The sequence below is a fragment of the Marmota monax genome, unplaced genomic scaffold (genome assembly GCF_021218885.2).
Source record: "Marmota monax isolate L192 unplaced genomic scaffold, Marmota_monax_Labrador192_F-V1.1 WCK01_AAM20220418_F8-fsc00013, whole genome shotgun sequence".
Classification (NCBI taxonomy): domain Eukaryota; kingdom Metazoa; phylum Chordata; class Mammalia; order Rodentia; family Sciuridae; genus Marmota; species Marmota monax.
The window spans coordinates 23,442,081-23,465,853 of record NW_026692202.1 but is presented as its reverse complement, the minus strand read 5'-3'; the positions used below and the strand labels follow the sequence as shown (position 1 = coordinate 23,465,853).

Sequence of the window (23,773 nt, the reverse complement as noted above, 5' to 3'; positions counted from 1 at the left end):
CCTTATATCAAAGAAAACATTTGGCATTTGTTTTTTAGGGATTGGCTAGCTTCACTTAGCATAATCTGTCTGGATCATCCTTCTAAAGTAATATAGTGTACTACTATAAACTTCTATGATTAAACTGTGGTAATGGCATATAAACAGGCAGATAGGTGGAGGAACTAGATGAAACTTAGTTAGGAAAGATGGAATTTTCATTAAATCATATTTGGACATCAGGGTAGTCATTTGAAAAAGTAAAGTTAAATTCACACCTCACATCATACCCTGTATAAACTTTAAAATAGATTGTAAATTTAAATGTAAAACTGAAACTGTATATGTAGTAGAAAAAAATCTGGCAAAATTCATTTGTAATATTGAATATTCATTTGTAATAAAAACAGAAACATAATTATAACTATGACTTAAGAACTAGAAGGCACAATAACAATACTGAGAGATTAATTAGACTCTCTACAAAGGAAGAAAGATATTTACATGCCATAAACAAAACACTTACTTAAGAAAAGTAAAAAGGTAAATAACAAAATTGGAAAAATACTCACAATTCTTATCATACAAAAAATTCTGATTCTTTAATATATAAAAAGCTTCTTGACCAATAATCTAATAGAAGATTAGTGCTATGTTATTGGAGAATTTATGAAGGAAAAGACATGTTGCTATGAGTGTCACTGGATAAACATTTAAGAAAAGTAACTCAGTAATAACTACAAAAATTAAACATGATGAACAATTTAAAAAATACATGAAAATATAAAGCTATTGGCATTGTTTGGAGACCTAGTGTTTATTTAAAATGGACTTGTTAAATAAATAAATCTTTACAATGGAATATTACTCAACTGTAAAAATGTCTGATTTCATGCTCTTATGTATTGAAAGAAGACCTCCAAAATATATATGTGAAAAAAAAAGGTGTTCAACTGAATGCACAGTGTAACAAAGATTTTGTGAATGTAATATATGCATGTCTGTGTACACACACACACACACACACACACTCAGATACATATAATTTACATGCATATTTAGAATGCATAAGAAACTCACTAAGGATACATTAAAAAATACTTAAGAGTAGTTCTTGTTGGAATGGTTTGATTTTAGAAGAGAAAAATAGATGAACCGGTGCAGGGACAGGAAAGAGACTTTTCACTATGTCATCTCTTATTACTTATTTTATTTTTGAAAGATATGAGGGTAATATATACTTAATAAATTATATTAATAAATTGATTTAAGAAGAAAAGAAAATTGCATGATCTGGAATAATAGCACCTGCTCATTCTGTGAAATTAATTGCTGTGAATTGGCTAAAAGTTCACTAAAAGTTTATCAAGGTCAATGTCATAGTGTTTTATGTTCTTTTATTTTAAGTTGCTGTAAACCAGTTTTGGAAATGAGACAGATGAATAAATAAACATAAGCACAAATATGGATAAACTTGGGATAAATATTTTAACATATATTGGAACACATATATAAAACTTTAAAGAAGGGCACAACATGAGGTATGAACATTTATGCTAAAATTTGTTGGTTAGTACTGATTTCTCTAGCAAAACTACCAATTCCATTATTTAGAAATAGGTGTCTCTGCAGAATTATTCAGACTCATACAGGCTTCTTAAGATATGTTCATAGGTTTTGTGCTGCAGAAAGAATGAGTAAAGGCACCCTGGCATTCTATATAGCAAGAAAACAACTCAATAAATACCTGACTAGAAACTAAGCCATCTCAAGGGGATAACAAGCACTCTTCTTCCTGCTGGGTGGTGCTGGTAGTGGCCTCCGGTGCTGTGATGGGAATGGAACATCAGAGTCAGAAATTGTCCTCATGTGAAGTGTAAAGTTTACTACTGCAACTGTACCATGTCACTTTCAACAACAAAAGAGCTGGAGAACATAAAACAAGTTCCCATTCTTATATACTATAGTAGGGTCACTCTTTACAAGAGCATCCACTGAGTATATTTTAAATCCAAACAGAACAATTTCCTTGATACTCTGTTTATAATAGAGGTCCTGATGAAATCCACATGGCTTACATTCAACTGAAGTGAAGTTGATTGACAGGGGAAAGGAGTTCAATAACTGGCAAGAAATAAGACTTCATTGTGGAGTGAGGAAGTTTACCTCCAAATTATGAGGCTGAGATGGAAATCGTAAGTTCCTTTGCTTCTTACTAGAGTCATTCCCATCTCCTGAATTCCTCTGACATCAATGGCTAAATTATTTTTCCACCTTGACCTTGCCAGGAAAGCCTGCCAGAGCCATCTTTGTGTTCATCATCTCCTGGATGCAGGATTGTGAAGTGATGAATTGGGTGCAGAGACGGCGAGTGAGGATGGGGAGTGGAAAGTAGTCCCAAATGAGCAGAACAGACTACAGAGGTTTGGCTAAGCTATGTCAGGTCTTGGCTTTAAAGAATCTCTTAAGGCCATCTTAGTATCTTTTCTTTTTTCTTTAATAGCTAGACTAACAATTTCTAGGAGATGATTTACACTGATATTGCTATCTTAAAATATTTTCGTTAGGTGTCTTTTTTTTTTTTAAACAATAAAACCTCTGTTTTTGGTAGCTGCTTCTTTGACCTCTGCAGAAGCAGTTTGTATAATTGGCAATGTGAATCCCTATTCACTGTCTAAATTTTAGATGAACGTCTAGTTCCATATCAGTACTCTGAAATAGATGATATTCATAGCTCTCTCTCTCTTTTTCTGAAATAATTACCTATATGTTATAGAATTTGTATGCACACACATATATACATAAATGTTTACCTTTTACTTGTTAATGTCTACTTCTCTCTGTCAGAATAAATAAACACATGAAAATAGAAGTCTTGTCTGCCTTTTTTTTTTAACCTCTGGATCTCTTATACCTAGCAAATCCTTGGCACATGGCAGGTTTCAATAAATATTATTAAAAGATTAATTTGGGCTCAAATCCCAATTCTAAAACTTAGAACTTTCTGACCTTGGAAAAATCAATTAAAAGTCTCAGTCTCTTCATTTGTAACAATTGTAGTAACTTTCTCACTGAGATTTTGTTGCACTAAAATAATGCTTAGGGAAATGCCTGGCACATAGCAAGCCCTTATTAAGTGGTAGCTGTGGGTGGTGGTTAGCTTTGTGCTACTTGTGGTTTCTCTCAGAGAAATTTATGACTGGACAATGAGTTCAAATCTGACATGTTGTGTAATTGGTTTACTTGGTGAATAAATTTGTGTAGGAATTACAGATGGCTCAGTTTACAATTATTCTCTCAGATTAGTGATATGCAGGAGGACACTCTTGGTGCTGGGCAGTGGCAGTGAACTACTGCTCCCAATTGTAGAATCAAGGGAGGAAACAACTGATACTTTATAGTATACTATGTTGCTGGGCAAATTAAATGTATTTTAGATCTGCAATATTTTCAACTTAAGATATAAGAATATAACCCCAGAAAAAGTTGAAGTGCATCTATATACCTAAATTTGCTCCATGTACTTATTTTCCTTAGTATATTGAAGGCACAATTTCACAATATTCTGCCTACTTTTATTTTGGGAAAGTCATTTTAGGTGAACTTTCTTTTCTCTCTGGCAAGTTTTACACATTTTCCTTTGGTATTGTGTACTTTCATTATGACATGTTCAGGTATGGATTTCTTTCTATTCTTTGTGATTGATATTGTTAGGCCTCCTGCATTGGAAAGTTGAATATGAAAATCAGTGAAAACTTCTCAGCTATTGTCTCTTTAGAGGTAGTCTGTCTCTTCTGACTCATTCCCCTTTTTGGCACTCTGAGCTTCTCATTCTGTTTTCTGTGACTTTTCACTTCTCTTTCGTAATTTTTGACTCTATTATTCTGTGTTACATTACAGGCATTTGTTTAGATCAGGCTTTCCTTTTATTAATTCTTAATCTGTTTAAGCTCTGTTGAACTTTTCCATTGAGTTTTTAATTCCAAATCATATATTTTTATTTTTTTAAATTTCTACAGCTTTATAAATAACTGTTCATTTAAAAAGTCTTTCTCCTCATTCACATTTTTAAAACTTCCCACTTTATTTTTAAGCATATATATAACACACTTAATTTATAATTTGCTCAATGACAGTAATAACTGATAGGTATTCTTTAGGAAGTGGCTGTCCATGGTGACTTATTTTCTTGTATTTTTTTAGAGACTTTATTATGATTTCTAATTCCTTAGATCTTCATCTGAATGAATTCTTTGATGACTGGTTTGAAGGTGGATTTCTCCAGAGGTGATTTCCTTCTGTTGTGCCAGTCAACGACCAACTTTGAACTAAGTTCTGGATATGAGATTCCTCATATCTTCAAGGTAGAATGAATTTGGGCCATGGCCCATGTAAGGCAAGCTTGTTACAAATTTTCTAAAGGGAGTTATTTTCTTCTTCTTCCAGCATGAGACAATTGCCCTTGCTGTCCCTTGAGAAACAGAAGTATGGGTTTATCGATAGCTCACCATAATGTAGATGGTATAGCTCATTAGGGCTTCAACTATAGATATGGTGGGTAGGTCCTGGGTTTTTTTCTCCTGTCTTCTATGGCTTGGTAGGCCTTAAAAATCAAAGCTGCAGTTAAGCTGGGAATCAGTCTTCTGAAGGCAAGTTCTTCTTCGTTCTTGCTAATCACTTTGGATTCCTTCTTTCCCTTAGTTATTGGAGTCTAAAAATGTCTTATCTCCTTGACAGGTTATAATTATATTTTAAAAGATGCTTTAAAACTTATCCTGCATTTTAAGAGATAGTTAGCAGAAAAGTCTATCAGTATCTCTCATCAACCATAAGAAAACAGAAGTTCCAGGAACTGTTTTTCAGAAAGGATCTTCCTACTGTCTTTCATCTTCCAAAGCTTTACCCAATTACCAGCATATATTTGGATTATGTCCATGATTTTTGTTATTGCTGTTGTTTTGCTGTTTTTGATTTATTCTATTAGTTACCAGATGTTGGAGTTAAAAATTTCTTGGGAATCTGAATAAATGCCTTATTTTAGTGACTTGTTTGAAATCTGGTGGGATATAGTAACATATCAAAATACAATATTAGTGTGGGAATGTGGGAAAAAAATTAGTTCAGGAATTTGCAAGATGAGCCTAGAATATTTTGGAAAGCCAGAAAGTAATGGAGTGCTCAGAAAAGCAAAAAACACAATGATGGGGTTTATCAAAGGGACACAGGAACCAATTGAAAATGTTCTCAATGGCCAAAGCTGAAACAATTTGCAACAAAATTAATAAAGTAGTAATGAATTATAACCCAAATCATAAAATAAATATTAATCCATGCATCTATAATGACATAAAGATTGAATAAGTAAATTAATGGGTGAGAGTAAGTCTGAATTGTTCTAAACAATTTATGTAGGTATTCCTCCTTCAAGGACATGGAAAAAACACCTCACTCCTTAAGTGTGACCTGTACTTAGTGGCTTCATTCTAGAGAGGACAATATTAAAAGGATGGTGGGGTGAGGGTGAGTGACTTTATGGTGTAGAAACCTGACAACCAGTGCCAGCCAGGTGAACAAGGTTAGCATCAGCTGCTATGTACCCTGGATATGATTGATGCTAATGATACTTTGACTCTGTGGCCTTTCTTCCACCAAAACATAATCATAGGAAAATTATGAGGAAAGTGTCAAGTAAATCCCAAAGAGAGATTTTTTTTATTTATTATATTACACTCTTTCAGGCTCTTTAAAACTTTCATGGTTATAAAAATCAAGCGAAGTCTGAGCAACTATAACCAAGGGGAGCCATAGAAGACAGGATGACTAAATGCAATGTATTCTAGATGAAATTCTGGAATAAGCAAATGGTATTAGGTAAATATTAAGAAGGTATGAATCAAGTATTGACTTTAGTAATAATAGATCAATATTGGCTCATTAATTATGACAAATATTAAGATATTTGTAACCAGGGAACCTAGGTGTGTGGGTTATGAAAACTCTTTGCATTATCTTTATAATTGTTCTATAAATCTCAAACTATTCCAAAATAAAATGCTTATTACAAAAAAGAACAGCAAAATCAAAAAATTTATCTTAGAAACTTGGAGCTGTAGTTTTGGCTTTGAGCCAGTCATTTAGATTAATATTCCTTACCTATACAAATATAGTACAGTATTATATCTAAGTTTCTTTTTACTTCCTACATGTGGGAATAAATGTCAAAATAAAAGAAATGAATTTGAAAATAATTTTGCCTTCTTGTACTCGTGTCAGTGTCATCTGATTCCTCCCTCTACAAATTGTAGTGACAATGTGAATCTCATGTGAACCAACATGGTGGCATGGAATAGGATTTGTGATAAGAATCAGGAGGTAGAAATGATGATACTGATGATGCTGTTATCAGCATTAACAACTAATTTGAAGTGATAACTTACTGTGTGCCATAGATTGTCTAAAACCTTTAAACATAATCTTATTTATTCTTCAAAATGGTCCTAGTGGGTAGTGTTTTTATTTGAACTCTATAATAGAATATTAAATAATATTCTATTATAGAGTTCAAATAAAAAATAGAAATCTGTTGCTCACAGTTTTGGATGTTGGGAAGTCCAAGATCAAGGCGCCTGCAGATTCATCATCACAGAGGAGACTTTCTAGTGTGTAATACCATGGTAGAAGGGGTAAAGAATCTTTCTTTTTATAAGACACTAATCCCATTTATGAGGGCTCTATGCTCATAACCTAATCACCTCTAATTGCCATTACGTGGAGAGTTAGGATTCCAACATATGACGTTTTGGAGGACAAAACATTCAGGCCACACTAGGTAGGTTTTAAATTTCCATTTTATCAAAAATGAAAAATTAGTATCAGAAAGGTTAAATGACAACCCAAGATTCTGTAGTTCCTAACAGATACAGATGTGTTTCAAACTCAGTTCTGTCCAATAGTAAAATCTTTTCATATAGTGGCTACAAATTCCATATCTGCCATTTACCAACTCTGTGCCTTGGTAAAATAAAGAATTTCCAGGGCTCAATTTCTTCATAAAATAAGGAATTTGGAATAGGTCATTTATAATATCCCTTTAGGTTTTAATACTTTTTAAATCTTTATTCTGAGAAATTTTCATTGAATTTTTTAGTATAGAATATAAGAGATCATTATTTTGGAGAATTTATTAGTGGAGTTTGCAGAGAAAATTAATTAAGTGGGAAGAAAATGACCAATTATATGAATATAAGCAATTGCCTAGTACTACAATACCAGCACTGGTAGAACCCAGGAAGCCAAAGAGGAACTTCTGTAACCCCACTGCTGAAATGAAGACAAGAGCATATTTGGTTGCAATGCCCTCCTGACTCGCCTCCCTGTATGTGGGCAGGGAATCTTAGAGAGAAAGGAATATATTTTGTTTTATGTACTGGGATCCTGCCTACTGCATAGGGCTCAGCTGACATGAAGTTTTAACAAGTAAAACTCCTTTGGGCAGATTTGGCTGTGCATGAGCGTGGAGAGAAGAAAGGGAACTTTCATTCCAAACTCTCTCCTGTCTTGAAAGATAGGATAGAAATATTCTCTATTGGAAGAAACACAAGAAAGTCGTAAGTATTTTCCCAGTTTCTTGACACTGCCTGAACCTCTATTTTATTCCTCTAGCCACACTCAGGATAAGCCATGTCCTTTTAAAAAGGTCAGTAGTTTATGAGGTGACTGCTGGCCCATACATGAGATTCTGCTCACTGATGCTAGCTCTGCTTCTCCTATATTCTAAAGCAATAGGATGAGCAATTTATCTATGGTTCCAAAGCTTTTGAGATGGATCTGAGAAGGACTTTTAAGTTAATCTTGAATCCAGGGGCCCAAATTCATCCTCTATGGCATTTCCCCATTCCAATTATGCTATCACAATAACCAGCAAATTTCTTGAGAAAACTTTCAATAAGCTTAGCTAACACAATGAAATAATCCTCTAAAATGAAATAACCTTCCTTATAAATCATCATCCCAAACTCTGCTCTCCCTAAGTTTGTACTTTGAAGAGTTTTACCTCTCCAATTTTACATTTTGCTGAATATGATACCACATATCCCTCTCTTTGCAGATGGTTTTGTCTCTTCACAGAAAAAATAAGAAGCTATCATGTGGAGTATCGTGTGGAGAGATGCTCTCAATTTCATAAAACAATTTTCTGGTCATGTCAGTATTATCTGTTGTATTATCTGTCTATCCATCCATTTAGTTCATGCTTCAGAATCAATCACTTCTCACCTTAAACTACTAGTTACTCTTTCTTACATACAGTCAACAATTTGCTTTCATTGGGATAGGTAGAATAATAAAACACTTCTTGTCAACACATATGCATGCATGCATGCATGCATGCATGCACACACATACACACCTTCTCCAGCTCCCAAATTATCTTTCTCAAATGAATTTAGCAAAGTAGCAGGACACAAGATCAATGCTCATAAATAAATTGCTTTCTTATACTCCAACAGTGATTCAGTTGAGGAATAAATCAGGAAAACCACTCCATTCACAAAATAAAATATTTGGGGATTAATCTAACCAAAGAAGTAAAAGAGCTTTACAAAGAAAATTTTAGAACACTGAAGCAAGAAATTGAAGTTTACTTTAGAAGATGAAAAGATATCCCATGTCCTTGGATAGGCACAATTAATATTGTCAAAATGGTCATACTACCAAAAGCAGTATACATATAATAGTGCAATCCCCATCAAAATGCCAATAGCATTCTTCACAGAATTAGAATAAGCAATTCTTAAATTCATTTGGAAGAATAAGAGACTCAGAATAGTCAAAGCAATACTAAGCAAGAAAAACAAAGTGGGAGGCATCACAATATCTGATCTGAAATTACACTACAGAGATGAAGTAAAAAAAAAATCAAACAAACAAACACCAACAAACAAACAAAAAAAACACCAAAAAACAAACAAACAAACAAAAAAACAGCATGGTATTGGCACCAAAATAGACATGAAGTCCAATGGACTAGAAGACACAGAGACACATGCACAAACCTATAGTGGTCTGATATTTGACAACGTGAGTAAAGTATATCTTGGAGAAAAGATATCCTTTCTAACAAATGGTGCTTGAAAAACTGGATATCTATATGTAGAAAAATGAAATTAGAATGCTTTCATCCTGCACAAAACTCAAACCAAGATATATCAAAAGCTTGGGAATTAGACCAGAAACCTTACAGCTGCTAGAGGAAAACACTGGGTCAACACTCCATCATATAGGTGCTGGAACTGACTTCCTTAATAAGATCCCCAAAGTGTAAAAATAAAACCAAGAATCAGTGTGATGCCATTAAACTAAAAATCTTCTGCATAGCTAAGGAAATGATTACGAGTATGACTAGAAAGAGCCTACAGAATGGAAGAAAATCTTGGCCAGTACTCCTATAATAGGGGATAATATCCAGAATACACATACTCTCTCTCTCTCTCTCTCTCTCTTTCTCTCTCTCTCTCTCTCTCTCTCACACACACACACACACACACACACACACACCTCAAAAAACTTAACACCAAAAATCAAACTCATAAATAAATGGACAAAAGAACTAAATTGACACTTCTTAATAGAAGGCCAATAAAGCCATGAAAATATATTCAAAATCTCTAGTAATCAGGGAAATGCAAATTAAAACTACATTAAGATTTCGTCTCACCCCAGTCAAAATGACAATGATCAAGAGCACAAACAAAAATAAGTGGCAAGTTTGGCAAGGTCGTGGGGAGAAAGGAACACATGTACATTGTTGGTGGGACTGCAGACTAGTAAGTACAACCACTCTGGAAAGAAGTTTGGAAATTCCTCAAAAAACTATGGATGGAACCACCATATTACTCAGCTATCTCACTGCTTGGTATTTTCTTAAAGATCTAAAATCTGCATACTACAGTGACATATCCACATCACTGTATATAGCAACACAATTGTCAAATTATGGAATCAACTCAGATGTCTATCAATAGAAGAATGGATTAAGAGACTGTGGTATCTATCTATCTAATTATCTATCATCTATCTATCTATATTACCAGCCATTAAAGAATGAAATTATGGCATTTGCCGGTAAATGGATGGAAATGCAGAATATCATGCTGAGTGAAACTAGTCAAACTCAGAGATAAAATGTTCTCTCTCATACGCAGAAGCTAGAGTAAAATTTTAAAAAGGGGAGGGAAGAAAAAGATTACATAAGCAACCACTCAAATACAAATTAATAAACAAGTGAAAGGAAGTTGAGTAGACTAGAGGAAGGAAAAGTCGGGGAGGGGGGGAGGAAAGTAGAGAAAAGGGGAGGGAAAAAGGGGGGTCATGAACTGAAATCAATTTCTATGCATGTATGAATATGTCAAAAAGTAACCTAACTACTATGTATGACCGTAAAGCTCTAATAAAAGGTTATTTATCTCTTTCCTTTTGAAGTAAACTTTATTTTAAAAAGTATTCTAAATTCATTGCTTAAATTTGTCACCTCTCCACCAACTCCAATCTGGCCTATTTCTTAAATTAAAGCTTCTCCATTTGATCACCATTGACTTCCATATCATTAAATCCTTCTCACATAATCAGAAACATCTGAAATGAGAGTCAACTTTCTATTTGAAATACCCTCACATCATGGAAACCAATCTTTAAGAGGCTTAGGACCCATATTCCTCTGATTTTCCGCTTCCCTCCCTTTCCCAGTCACATTTCACCTTGAAGGAAAGCTCAACCTTAGCCATCTGGACGTTTGCTGTAGAGGTCCATGAGCCTCAGTCCCATGCCCCTTGCTCTCACTATTAGTTGCTCCTTAGGCAATTATCATTTATGCCCATGGCTTGATTTCTGACCTGTAATAATGCAACCATAAGCAGAAAACTTTCATCAGAGATCCTGACTCATATATTGTGATTACTTGGCATTAGACATTGCAAAGATTCCTCGAAGTCAAGATTAAATTTACGATCTCTCCTCCAATCTCCCTCTTTGTATAGTGCTGCCTGTCTCAATGAATTACATCAGTGCCTATCCATTCAATTAACTCAGAAACCACACTTCCACACTCACCTGTAGTTTATAATCAAGTCCTGCCAACTATTTAAAAAATCTTTAACATCATCAATTTTTCTCCATTTTACACCTTATTCTAAGCTTTGTTCATCTCTGTTCTATTTCAAGTCAGTGGATTCATCCTCCAGCTTCATTTCTTCTTGCATCTTCAAATTGTTGTGTTTGGGAGGTAAACTTTTTCACAAACAAATTTGATCCTGTCATCTCATTGCTTAATGCCTCCCATTGGCTTTTTAATGTTCTTAAAGACTCAACTCTGTAACCTAGCCCCTACAGCTTTATACAGCTTCTCTAGTGCTTCTCTGTGTGGTTTCATCTCTCACTGTCTCTCTTTGCATTTCACCAGAACTGGTTTGATCATATCCTCAGAATCTCAGCCCTATCTAAGACTGTTTCTGTCTTGAAATCTCTCCCCCGCCCCCTCAATTAATGTGAATTCTACTCTTCTTGAAGATTTCAGAGTTCATAACATTTCCTTAAGAGAACCTGATGTAGGTTCTTTTGATAAAATATTTCACACCACGATTTTTTTCCCCTTTAAAACTCTTATTTCTATTGGAAAGTATACTCACTGGGTGATTATTTACTGTTTATCTCCCTAAGGACTGCATTTTTGTTTACCATTACATTTCCAGAATTTAGAACAATTCCTGGAAACTCATTTGTATTTAATAATTATTTGCCTAATGTGTGCAAAAATGAAGAAGAGCTCCATTCAAAAGCCTGGTTCTATGATAGAAACTTGATAGAATAGGTGGCAGTAGAATAATAGATACCTGTCCTTCAGTGTCTGCAAAGGTGAATATATCCTGATCCTCCAATTTTGACTTTTCAAAGTTCCAAAGCACCAAGAGAACATCTATAACAGCAAACTCCATAGTAACACACAGCTTGAAGACAATGTAACTCTCAGCACAAAAGCACTGTCCAAGCAAAAGCAAGAGAAAAGAGAAGAAAACCATGCTTTCGGCCTTTTTTTGGATCAATTATTATTATTATTATTATTATTATTATTATTATTATTATTTTAGTTTTATGACTTGAAAGTTAAAATTCATTTGGGAAAAATTTTCAGTAAGTTATATGTAATTATTTATTCCATATGTAGGAAAACAAATCCTCCTGTTTTTATGGCATCTTATACCAAAAATTGGCATTTGAGACAGACTTGTCTTCTTACAAAATGGTCACATTCTCCATATTCAACTTCCAAGGCTACCTTCTTCCCCTTAGGACTCACTAACATGCTTAAACCCACTAAATTTTGATTTTCTTTTTGTGTTCCTGGAATATTGGTTTTGACACAGTGGAGTTTCTCTTCAGTGATCACAGGTGTTAATTTTTCTTGTAACCATGACATACAGCACATCTCTTTGAGCATTATTCAAAGATATATTCAAAAGGGCTAGCTTTTCCACATACTTATCTGACATTTGCTCTGCCTTTCCATCCTCTGCAGGATCTCCTGAAGCAAGATCCTCTGGACTTCTTTTCTCTGTGCTTCCATGACTGCTTTCACTGCCTTTTTTCTGGGAAATCTTTGGCTCAAATATCACATTTTCAAAGGAATGTTCCATTGTGTTCCCCTCATTTTGTCCATCAAATTCTTGCACTAAAGACATTAGTGATAATTCTGATTGCTGTGTCCTCAGTTTCACTGTAAGGATTCATAAACCTTCATTATGTTGTCTTTTTCTAAATGTTTGCTTTCCATCTCATTTGAAGTTGTTTGGAAATGTGTGTTCTTTGAAGGTCAGCAGAAACATTCTGTTTTTTTACTCTGTAGGGTTCTTTTCCCCATCTTTCAAGTGGGCCCCACATAGCCTTTAAAAGTTTAAGACATTTCGTAAAATAATTCTGTTTCTTTACTGCCATGGATAGGGCAAATACCATCTGCATCCTCTTTAGTCTCTTCCTTTTCTCTAGGTTCCAGTCCCTGGTTTTCTAATATGCTTCTCCAGGTTCACTCTAATGGGATTTGTGGTGAGAAAGGGAGTTAAGAACTTTCTCTCAAGTGTCCATTTTTTTATTTAGGCTAGTACTTATGCAAATTAATAACCTTACACATTAAATACCTCTGGTACTGAGTACCCATGGAGACAGGGAATAACAGGATGAATCCAAGAGCTACCAAATGCCACTGAGTTATGAAACACTTGATAGAAAATATTTAAAGTTTCCAAATCTGAAACACTGGTGTGCTAAACTTATAATATAGAATTTATGTATTTGATACCCCATCCCCTCTGGCATTCAAATTCTGCTAATCTAATATTAGCCTGCCACAAAAGTTGTGGCCACAATATAAACCAACTAGACCCACAGGAGCCAAAGTCAACTGTTGCAGCCACTGTCTAAAGTCAGGTAGATCTGTGGTGCTATGACCGTCTACATCAAGTGAAAAAGTTTTCATTTACTTACCTGTTGGTGGACAATTGGCCCAAAATGCTAGTGCCTGAACGCATATCCCATGAACTCCATGTGGCACATCAATGGGTTGAGATAGGAGGTACCACTAACCTTCTCCCCTCTGGGGTTTTGGCAGATAGAGGATATGCCTAGAAATTGCAGGAAGAAAAGACACATAAGTACAGAGCTTACTGAATGTGTATGAGTTCAGTTATTTCCAAAAAGATTTTAAAAAACATGCTTTAGCCAAGGTACAAACTCAAGGCTCAGATTCATTTATTTCTCCTTAGAAGTGTAAGATACACAAAGACCAACCAAATCGGAATAAGCAAAGGTTATGAATTCAGAGCTTGCTATGGCAAAGGAGTCACCCATCATTACATGCCTTTCTACAGAGACTCAAATGCAGACAGACTGGGACAGCTTCATAGTAGGAAAAAAGGAAGCCTTTAAGTGTGCCCTGATTAGGGGGAAGCTGTATGTGGGACAACTTGAAATAAGGCATTCTATGTGATTGATAGGGGTGCATACTTGGCTTTCTCTAGTACTTTCCAAGTTGAAAGTAGGGACCAGATTAAGGTAGTTGTCAAATACTGGCCATTTGGGGCCAATTATTACAGAGCTTGTTGTGCTTCCTGGATTGTTCCTAGAGATAACAGTCTGACTTCTTACAGGTCTGACTTACAGCTGGCTAGCTTCGTGGCTAGTTGTTAGAGATAAGGTTTGCTGAGCAGGTGGCTGCAGGTGTGGGTCAGAGTGCTACTTTTGTATTTGATGTAGGATTTGTCAGTTTGTATATTCATCCTTTCAGGAGTAGAGGTCAGAAAGAGAAGATACACCCTTTCACTAGGTTAGTTCACACATCCAGAGGAAGTCCAACTTTTTAAGGGCAGAAATTTAAATATGAGAGAAGGGGAAGAGGTAGATTGCACTTGCCCACCAATCTTGAAAATTCCTATGGAGAATTTGTTCCCAAGTAATCAAGAAAAATAATGTATAAACACAAAGAACCATAAATCAAATTCAAATTAAAGTGTATGTATAGTGCAGAAAGGATTTCTATGTGAAATAACTTACTCTATGAAGATGCTGACACATTAATTTGCAGTAAGTGGTGACTGGATGCAGAAGGTACCAGGTCCCTTAAATATACAAGTGTGCCTTACAAAGAGAGGAAGAGAGAAACCAAAATGCAGAGAGAGCCTGAAAGTTCTGAGCCATCAGCGCTGTGACTCATTCACAGAGATTGGGGAATGTCACTGCGAATGTTGTCTTTGAAGTAGAACATATTGGTTTAGACGCACATACAATGGCCGTTCCATGGATGTTCTAGTGAAACCCCTTAGCCTTGCTCTTTGATTTGTGTTTCTAATCATCCTGTTGATGGGCTGGCTTTAGCAGAGTGTGCCCTGGTTAATATTCATTGTGACTGATCTTATAGTCTGATTTGGGGCTGATGGAAGGGAAAATGAAAAGTACTTAGGAGACTAGCCAAAATATCTGCATAGCATCTATGAAAAATGGAAACCCCAAATGCCCTGATATACAATCTAATTTTCAGGTTTACCTAATGCTAATTGCTTCCTGGCCTTACCTCTCAAAATGGACCTTTAAATTTCAGATCTTCCATTTAGAAGTCCAGTGTTTCATCCCTTTCCATGATACGGAAGTGAACACATTTTCATTTGCTTTCTTGGGCTTTCCTTAAAGACAGTTCAATTAACCTCTAAGCAGTAGGTTTGACAACTCTGACTTTGCATCTAACCATTTTCTTGAATTGCCTCCTCTACTAGGCTCTTGGTAGTAGGATCAGGAAATTATCACAAATGATTCATTTATTTCCTAAATCAAATCAAGCAATGGGAGCTTGTATAGCAATCTTTTGTGGTTTTATTTTTTTTAGAATTAATTTTTAAAGGAACTGATTTTTATTTTTATTTATATTTATTTTTATCTTTTTTTTTAATTTTTTATTGTTGGCTGTTCAAAACATTACATAGTTCTTGATATATCATATTTCACAATTTGATTCAAGTGGGTTATGAGCTCCCATTTTTACCCCATATACAGATTGCAGAATCACATCAGTAGGAACTGATTTTTAAAGGGAGTTTTTTTTCTTTTATTAATGTATCTATTGTTCTTTATGCTATAGATTCACCTTGCCTATATTTTTTATTTATCTTGTTTTTCTATAAAAAACTTCTCGGTAGATGGAAAAGAAAAAATGTAAGCAAGCAAATTAGTTCAAGGGCCTTTGGACTCCCCTTTTATATAGACAGTTTGTTCCCCTAGAGCATTTTAAAACTGCTCTACTGCCCTTCCCTGTATTTAATGAGACCTGTGGGCAAACACATGATTCAGTGGAAACTAAGAGGCAGAGTTTAAATATGCTCCGATGACAGCTGGCTTACTGGTGTGAGCCGTTGCAAAAGAACTTCACTAATGGTTCAAGCAGATGGACAGAGGGAAGAAAGCTGAATGTTAGAATGTGTGAGAGGCCAAAGGTCAAGGTGAATGAGCCTGGGATTTCCTGAGGTCTGTGGGTGTTTTTGTGTTGCAGTCCAAATTGAGGGTTGTTTTTAATTTGATGCATTTTTCTAAACTTGAAGTAGGTTCATTAAACAAATTTAAAAAAAAGAGTCTCAATTCTTCATTTAGTTTTCAGTTAAATTCTGGGTTTTAACTTCAAAGATAATACAGCATTTATTTAGCAGGTATAACCATTTATGATACATTTTAAAGGTAAGTTCAAAGTTGTTTACTTTACAAATTTTTTTACAAAACATAATCCTTTGAGGTTTTAAAAACATTAACAAAGTCTGTATGTTATATCTTTTCACCCTCTTTTTCAACTTAGAAATATTATTTTTCTGCTGGTGCAAGGGAATTACAAAACAGTATAAATACATTGCATTAAAGAATAACTACCATTTGATTCTTTCTAGAAAATCCTACTTTCCAGACACTTGCTGAGATTTAGGTTAAAAATCCGGTGCTGCTTTTCTATTTCTTCTGATTTTGTAACTCTTATATCTTTCAGCTTTAATCAAGCTTTATTGAAGGCAAGACATTAACTAACTTTTAGTTTGACAATCAAGCCCTTTAAAGGAGGTCATAAATTTAAAAGGAAGATTGTTTTTGTTCCAGAAAAGAGATTATTTTGAAAGCTAAAATATATGTACCACTTATGAAAAGAAACAAAGTAGTGCTTTGTTGCAGAAAGCACAGTTCTCCATTTCTCTGGTTCCATGAATGGAGCAGGTCTCAGGAAGAAGCAGAGCAAGGTACCCACCAGCCACCCAGGTCTCAAGCCTTCCTTTCCAACAGGGATGCCCTCGGCTCTGGCAGTTGCCTTGGGGTCAATTATTTATTCATTTTAAAGTGAAATTTAAATTATATGAAACCAAAAATTTAAGGGTGTGTAAAATATTAACACAGCAATTAGATGTATTGTTTATCACCTTGATTTCCAAACCTTTTCAGACTGAAATTCATTTGGGAGTCATAAAAAATGGCCAGGACTGGCCATTAAAAAAATTACCTCAAATCACAATTAGCAGCTCTTTCTTTGCAGTTTTCATACGTCGTGGAGGTACTGTTTGTGTTGCCATTTCAGGAATAATTCATTATGATCAACTACATTTTAAAAATGAGTGTACAGGTAGAGGCTGAGGTCATTCAAAACCAAACAAGTTCAAAATTCAAAGTAACATCCTTCCCAGAAGAAATTGATTTTTCTTTTTTTAAAGTTTTCATGAACTTTGGTTTCTGGTGACCTGTGGGATGAGGTCTTTGAAGGCTATAATTCATAAATGCTTATTACAGGGGTTCTTTAGGTAACAGGACCACCCCCCCCAAAGAAATTAGAGAAACAAAATATAACGCCTACAGAAGGAAAGAATGCCAAACATTTACTTCGTTCTCATAAAGTTCTCAGCAATAGATATTGGCTAGAAATTTTTAAAATTTGTGTTCCAAAAGTGACTTCTATAAAGAGAAAAGTATCAGTTCCACCGAATCAACAAATTTTCCCAAGTGGCTTTAACCTAACCAGCCATGTTTTTGAACAAAGAGGCACAGGTTTGAGGAGCTAAGAATTAAGGAAAAAAAAATGTCAGTAAATGGTACTTGATGGTGTAAGCTTGACTTATTTTTAATATAATTAAAATGTGGCTTAATAATAATAATACTATAAATGTTTAAACTACTGGTTAGTCATTGTGAGTGAATTTTTACAGTAAATTTTAGTTGTTGCCTTTTCACACTTTTAAAAAACACATGCTTAGAAAACTTCCCTCTCAGGGCGCTGTACAATGGTGAGGAAAGGGCTCCGGGTGGAGATGGGGTCAGCAAGTCTGACACAGGACAGAGGGCTCCCCTCACAGTTTTCTTACTGACTGTTTTTGTGAGCTTGAGCAGATTTGTTAACCTCTTTGAGCCTTTATGTCCTTAGTGGGTGTGACACCTAACCGGCAGGGTTGCTGCAAGTTTTAAGTAAGACAATTCATGCAAAGCTGTAACCTCTGCTTAGGAAATGTGAGTTTTCTTCTTTAAATCACTTGAAACATTTATTCAGACACTGTTCTATGCTAAATGGTTCATGTGGATGCGTCTTGTCTATCTTCAAAACAAAAACCCAAACTTATATGGTAAGTTAAATTGTTGACGTTCTGCACTAAGAAACTGAAGTACAGAACATGGAGTAAGTGGCTTAAGTCTGAATCTGCTCCATTCTAAAGCCTGTATTGTTAACCAGGAATTTGCTGTGGAAAGTGATAGCTATGTGAGCTTGGAAAGATGACATAAATTAGTACTAGTATGGGAATCAAAGAATAAAAAAATAGATCTAACATCTAAATGTTAGATCCTCTATATAAATCATATATATATAAAACAACAAGGGAGAAAAACATTGTAAATGCTTGGCCATGATACAGAATGTCTGTTGGTGACTCCTCTATAATGAAGTTACTAGGATGCTGGCATCAGTAAACTTTTCTCTAGTGTATACTGCATTAATCAGACTATGTTCTAATAACAAAGAGCACCTACATTTCAGTAAGCTAACTCAACAAAGGTTTTTTTTTTTTTAATTGTAAAAAGTCTATTGCAAGTTCTCCACATGATCACCCTTAAATACAGTTATCTTAATCTCAGGTCCCTGTCACCCCTGCGTGGAACTTGCTCTGTGATTGACATGGCAGAGGGACAGGTGCTGAAGGGCTTTCCTGGGGAATTGAATTTTTCCACCCTCAGCCCATCAACCAGGGCTAGGCACATGCTCTGCTTAACTTAAGGGGAGGAGGACTGAGAATTAGAGCCGCAATCTGCACCTATATACTTAAGACTGTCAGTAAAGAGGCTTTTCTGAATGTGGCTTTTATGACCATTTCATTTATATAAGCGAAAATTCCCTCAGCCAGTAGACAAGAGTCACTTTCACTTCAGCCATTTCTGAGTAAGACACATTCAAATACTTAAAAGGATTTGGAGGGGGGGGGAAGTTATCTGGAAGTGATTTTTAAAATGAACATTCACTGATCTCCAGTCCGAAGGGATTCTGTAATGTTTGCTCTGCTCTGTTTCAAGCAGACGATGGTCTTCTAGTCAACAACCTGGAAAACAAAGAAACAAAGGAAACCAAAGCAAACCAAAGATCTGAGCTGTGTGGCTGGGTAGGACCTGGTTTGTATTAGGGATTGTTCATTTGTGCTTGGGCACTGAGAGCAGAAAGGGTGGTGGGAGAAGTGTGAGGGACTTGGCCTCTCCAGAGCACCCAAATTCTCAGGTTCTTCCAGGAGGAGATTTCTGCCTTCCCCAATTCAACAGCAATAGTAGGGAACCTGTGGCTTACATGGTGCCATAGCAAGTTATCCTAGCTCCATAGCATTTTCAATAATTTCATAAATCAAAGCCATCTCATGATCACTGTCAAAACACTTTTTGTAAACCAACACATGTATGTACATAAACATTATGTCTATTTGGATTTTTTAAACAATTGCTGTTCATGTCATTCTTTTGGAAATTATCCTATTATTTCTTAAGAAAGCAGAATTCACTTCTCTGTTATAAACATGGTGAAATTACAGGTATAAAAAGGGATAGTGAAAAGTTTAAACTAAAACCATTTATTTTCCTTGGCTTTGAATTTTTGTTTTTAACAGGTCAAGTGCTGCATTTATTTGTTAAAGGTAGTAAGTAGACTACAAAAAGGGTTATTTCAAAAACCGTCAGCTCAGCACATTTACGGAGTACTCAGTAGCTCTGAGCCAAAAATGTAAAAATAAAGTAACAGATAAGTAAATCAATTAACTGAACAATCAACTAAACCACAAATGAGGCATTTACTTTTGTTCTTTAATTTGTTGGCATCTAAATCTGTACACTCTCTGAAGATTTATATTCGTGGTTTTACTTTCAGTATGTCTTCTTTCTAATATTTCTATGAGGTATTACATGAAAAAAGAGTTGCATCATCCAAAACATTTGGGAGCTGGGTGTGGTGGGGTATGCCTGTAATCCCAATGGCTCAGGAGGCTGAGGCAGGAGGATCATGAGTTCAAAACTAACCTCAGCAACTTAGCAATGCCCTAAGCAACTCAGTTAGGTCCTAAGCAACTCAGTTAGGTCCTGTCTGGAAAGAAATAGGGCTGGGGATGTGCCTCAGTGGTTAAATGTTCCTGGGTCCAATCCCCAGTACCAAAACCAAATAAAAAATGTGGGAACCATAATTTCCTGATTCATAGTTTCAGATGGGACATTGGAATCAGTGTTTTTAGAAAGTTCTCCAAATGATTTGCATACATACTTGTCTTGGAAACCCTAATTTTGGAGTTTTCCAAAGTGGGTGGCATTTGTGATCTAAGAGAGAAATAACTACAGGGACATTTTATGGCCACTGTTTCACAAAAGGATTGCTTTCAAGCAGCCCCGGCTTGGCAGGTTACCCTCTGTCCAGGGACTTTGAATCTTGCCTGTCCTGCAGGATGCTTGGGTGAAAACTCTGGCACCTCTAGGTTGCCTTTTTGGCTTTTCCATTTCCTAGCTGTATGATTTGGGAAAATTTAAAAACTTGAGCTTTGACTGTGGTTGTCTTATCTGATAAAGAAGTTAATATTATCTGTTGGGTAATACTAGAGAGAGTATTTGTTAAAAAGTACCCCCTTCAAAGCATGGATTGTGGTAAGTACTCCGTTTTCATTTCACTCAGAGTGTCCCCCCTTTTATTACCCTGAGCTCATGGATCGGTCTCTCCTTTACTCACCTCTCTGCCGTGCCTCTACTCTCTGCCTCTCCCTGAAGTGTGCTGCCCTCAGCTAACTGCAGGCTTCCTTCCTTACTGAAGCAAATCTGTTCTCAGTGAGACCAGTGCTCACTTTCCTGATTTAAGTTGAAACTACTACTAGTAGTCCCCTTTCTTGCATATTGCACCATCTACTATCATCCATATTTCATGTATCTGAGCTTGTTCCTCACCTCCTCTTTACCAGGATTTCAGATCCAGAAGACACTTTTTATTTGTTCTAATTTCTAATAGCCATAGCCGTAGGTATTGGGTAAATGTTTACATGGTAATCGTTATGAGCAATGATAGGTTGACCTTTGGGTTATACCTGGGTAAGGAAGCTTCATTGTTAGCCCAGAAAACCTTCGGCCATGACTATGGCTAACTTTGCTTTCAGATTGTCCTAGGTTTCGCACTTGAGCATTATTTGGGGTTGACAATATCGCCACACTGTTCCTGTGAACACCCCAGCTTCCCAAGAGACACTTAGAAATGAAATGACTCAGCCTTGTTCTAGATACCACTTCCTTCTGCTTCTTTCCATTGGAACCATCCCTCAGGGCTAACAGGGCACTCAGTCCATATTTAGGAAAAGGAGAACTGGGTAATTTGAAAACAAATTCAGAGATATTTTGGGATATCTGTTTGATGATGTTTGACTTCTGATTGATAACTTTGATTCACACCTCTCACTAGTGAAATTTCTGTAGTTTTCCCTGAGATTCATCCTAGCAAACTTCTCAAGCTTCCTTGGATCCACAAAGGGAAAAAATTCTCATATCTGTCCTCACACCTTGCCCTCTCTGTTCTGCAGACAAAGGCATATGACTTCTTTGCCTTTATGGTGCCCAGAGAAGGGGGTCTCCCTCCCTTTCACTGCAGAAATGGATAACCAAACAGAGAACTACCCCAATTTTCTCATTCACCCACTAACAAAAGTATTTCCTAAATGTAGTAAAAATAAAGCTGGGAATTATCGTTTATGACAGAAACGTCAATTTTGTGAAAAAATGTCAGTTTTACCAGATGCTTCTGGTCTTGGCTGCCTAATCCAATTGCTCTCTCAACAGCTGCAAGCCCTTTGTGGGACCCCACACCTCCTCCCACGTGCTGTCTCTATCAGTTGGAGTCCAATTGGTGCCTGCTGCAGCCACTAAACGTAAGGCAAATAAAATAGCAGGGGTGAATCATGAACACGACCAGTAAAAATAACCTTCTTCTGTGCCTCTAAATTATAGTATCACAATTACACTCTTAAATGCTTTGAGAAGGCTGAGTCAATGATTTGAAGATAATTTGTTTTCAGTTGGGGAACCCAAGGATATTGCTAAAAAAGGAAGAGAACTCATTTATGGAAGGTGTAATGCTGCAGATGTGCCATGCAATATTATGTTTAATGTATTTTACTTAATCCTCATACTCTGGGAGCAGCATTGGAACCCATTTTATAGGTGAAGAAATTAAGGTTCAGAGAAGTCCATTAAGTTACTCAAAGTCACATACCCAGTAAGTGGAAGACTAGATTTGTATCTTGAATTTGAAGTCTGTGTTCTTGTTGGCATATCATGTTTTCTGCCCCTGTTTGGTATAAAACCTGAGGGACATAACAAGCACGCTTGCCCTCTCCCTGATCCCTCATTCTTTTCAGTATATTTAAACATCCCCAAATTACTGTATTCAAATACATGTTGTCATTGAAAATACTCATGATGGAAATTTGTGTACCTACAAGAGTCTGATATTTGCTAAAACAATATCTTGAGAATTTTCAAAACTCCACATTAAGAAGGCATAAAGGAATAAACTTTATCACTGTGGTGAAGCTATACTGAAACAGGGTTGCTGGGTGTACAGTGAGGCTCAATTATTTTATATGATATGCTCCCGAAAGCTAACCAAAATGATTCAGCTCCAAGCCTTGGAATAATTGCAAATAATCACAGCACGAAGGTGGAGCCTTGTAATAAGTAAATATTAAGTTTAACAATCTGTTGCACTAGGACTTTTCTTTAGAGCCAGTCTTAGGAGTAGAACAAGGGTTTTGGAGGCTGACTTGCCAGTCTTGACTCATTGGCTCTGCTGCTTACTAGCAGTATCAAAAAACTGTAAAAGAGGAAATTTGTTTTTGACCTTTTCTAATCTCCTGATCTTGAACTAGAGTTTCCTTTTGTGTTTCAGTTTCCCAAGCTTTTCATGGTCATGATGCAAATTGCACCATGAAGGTTGGTGATGCCTGAAATGATGGGCATCAAATGCTGAATGGAGTGGCATTCAGTAAGAATCCAAGTCTTAGCAGTTATTACAATTCACGTGTAAATTTTCTTAGTTTAAGGGTTCATTTATATAGGGTCCTATTGAATTTTGCCCCAAAATCTATACCTTATTTCAATTACTTGATTTACCAGAATGAGGGATGTACAACTTTATCCATTTTCAAATTTTATACTTACCTTCAAGATAAATGGCATTTTCATTGTCCAGCAAAGTCCATAGCTCAGTTTCCAGCAGCAATAACTAGATGAATGTAAAGCCTCCACCATGATTGCTTTTAAAAGGACAATACTTGACTTGCATTTGTTAAGTTCTGCAATGTTGGTTCAAAAAGCAGTCATGTTACTTCATAGTAGAACCTCTCCTCTGCCCTTTTCCTTCTAACCTTCCTTTCTCATTCTCCTTGTGGGAGCTCTACCTGTCTCTGTCATTTCCCATTAAGGAGGAGATTTAATCATCCTGGTATTTTCATGGTGACCTCCCCTCTTCTTCTAAGAGGTAAAGAAGGTAATTGAAACAGGAGATTAGAAAAGGTCAAAAACAAATTTCCTCTTTTACAGTTTTTGATAGTATAACCAAAAAACGATCACAAAATTCATGCATGTGCAATAATTATTTCTTGAATTAAATATAAGCTATTCTCTGTATTCTTACTGTTAATGGCCAATACTAGCTAAGTGTGTTAGTGCTTTTGAGGGTGGTGATGGGGATTGT

At 35.9% G+C, this 23,773-nt stretch overlaps 1 long non-coding RNA gene across 1 annotated transcript in view; it reads right to left on the bottom strand.

Moving 5' to 3' along the window:
* Nucleotides 1-17,156, bottom strand: part of LOC124084613 (uncharacterized) — a 63,087-nt gene extending 45,931 nt beyond the window's left edge. The window contains exons 1-2 of the long non-coding RNA XR_006849160.2: nt 17,042-17,156; nt 13,510-13,646 (exon numbers count right to left, since the gene is read on the bottom strand). This is a non-coding gene — a long non-coding RNA (uncharacterized LOC124084613). The remainder of the gene's footprint in view (nt 1-13,509; nt 13,647-17,041) is intronic.
* Between the last annotated feature and the right edge of the window lie 6,617 nt (nt 17,157-23,773).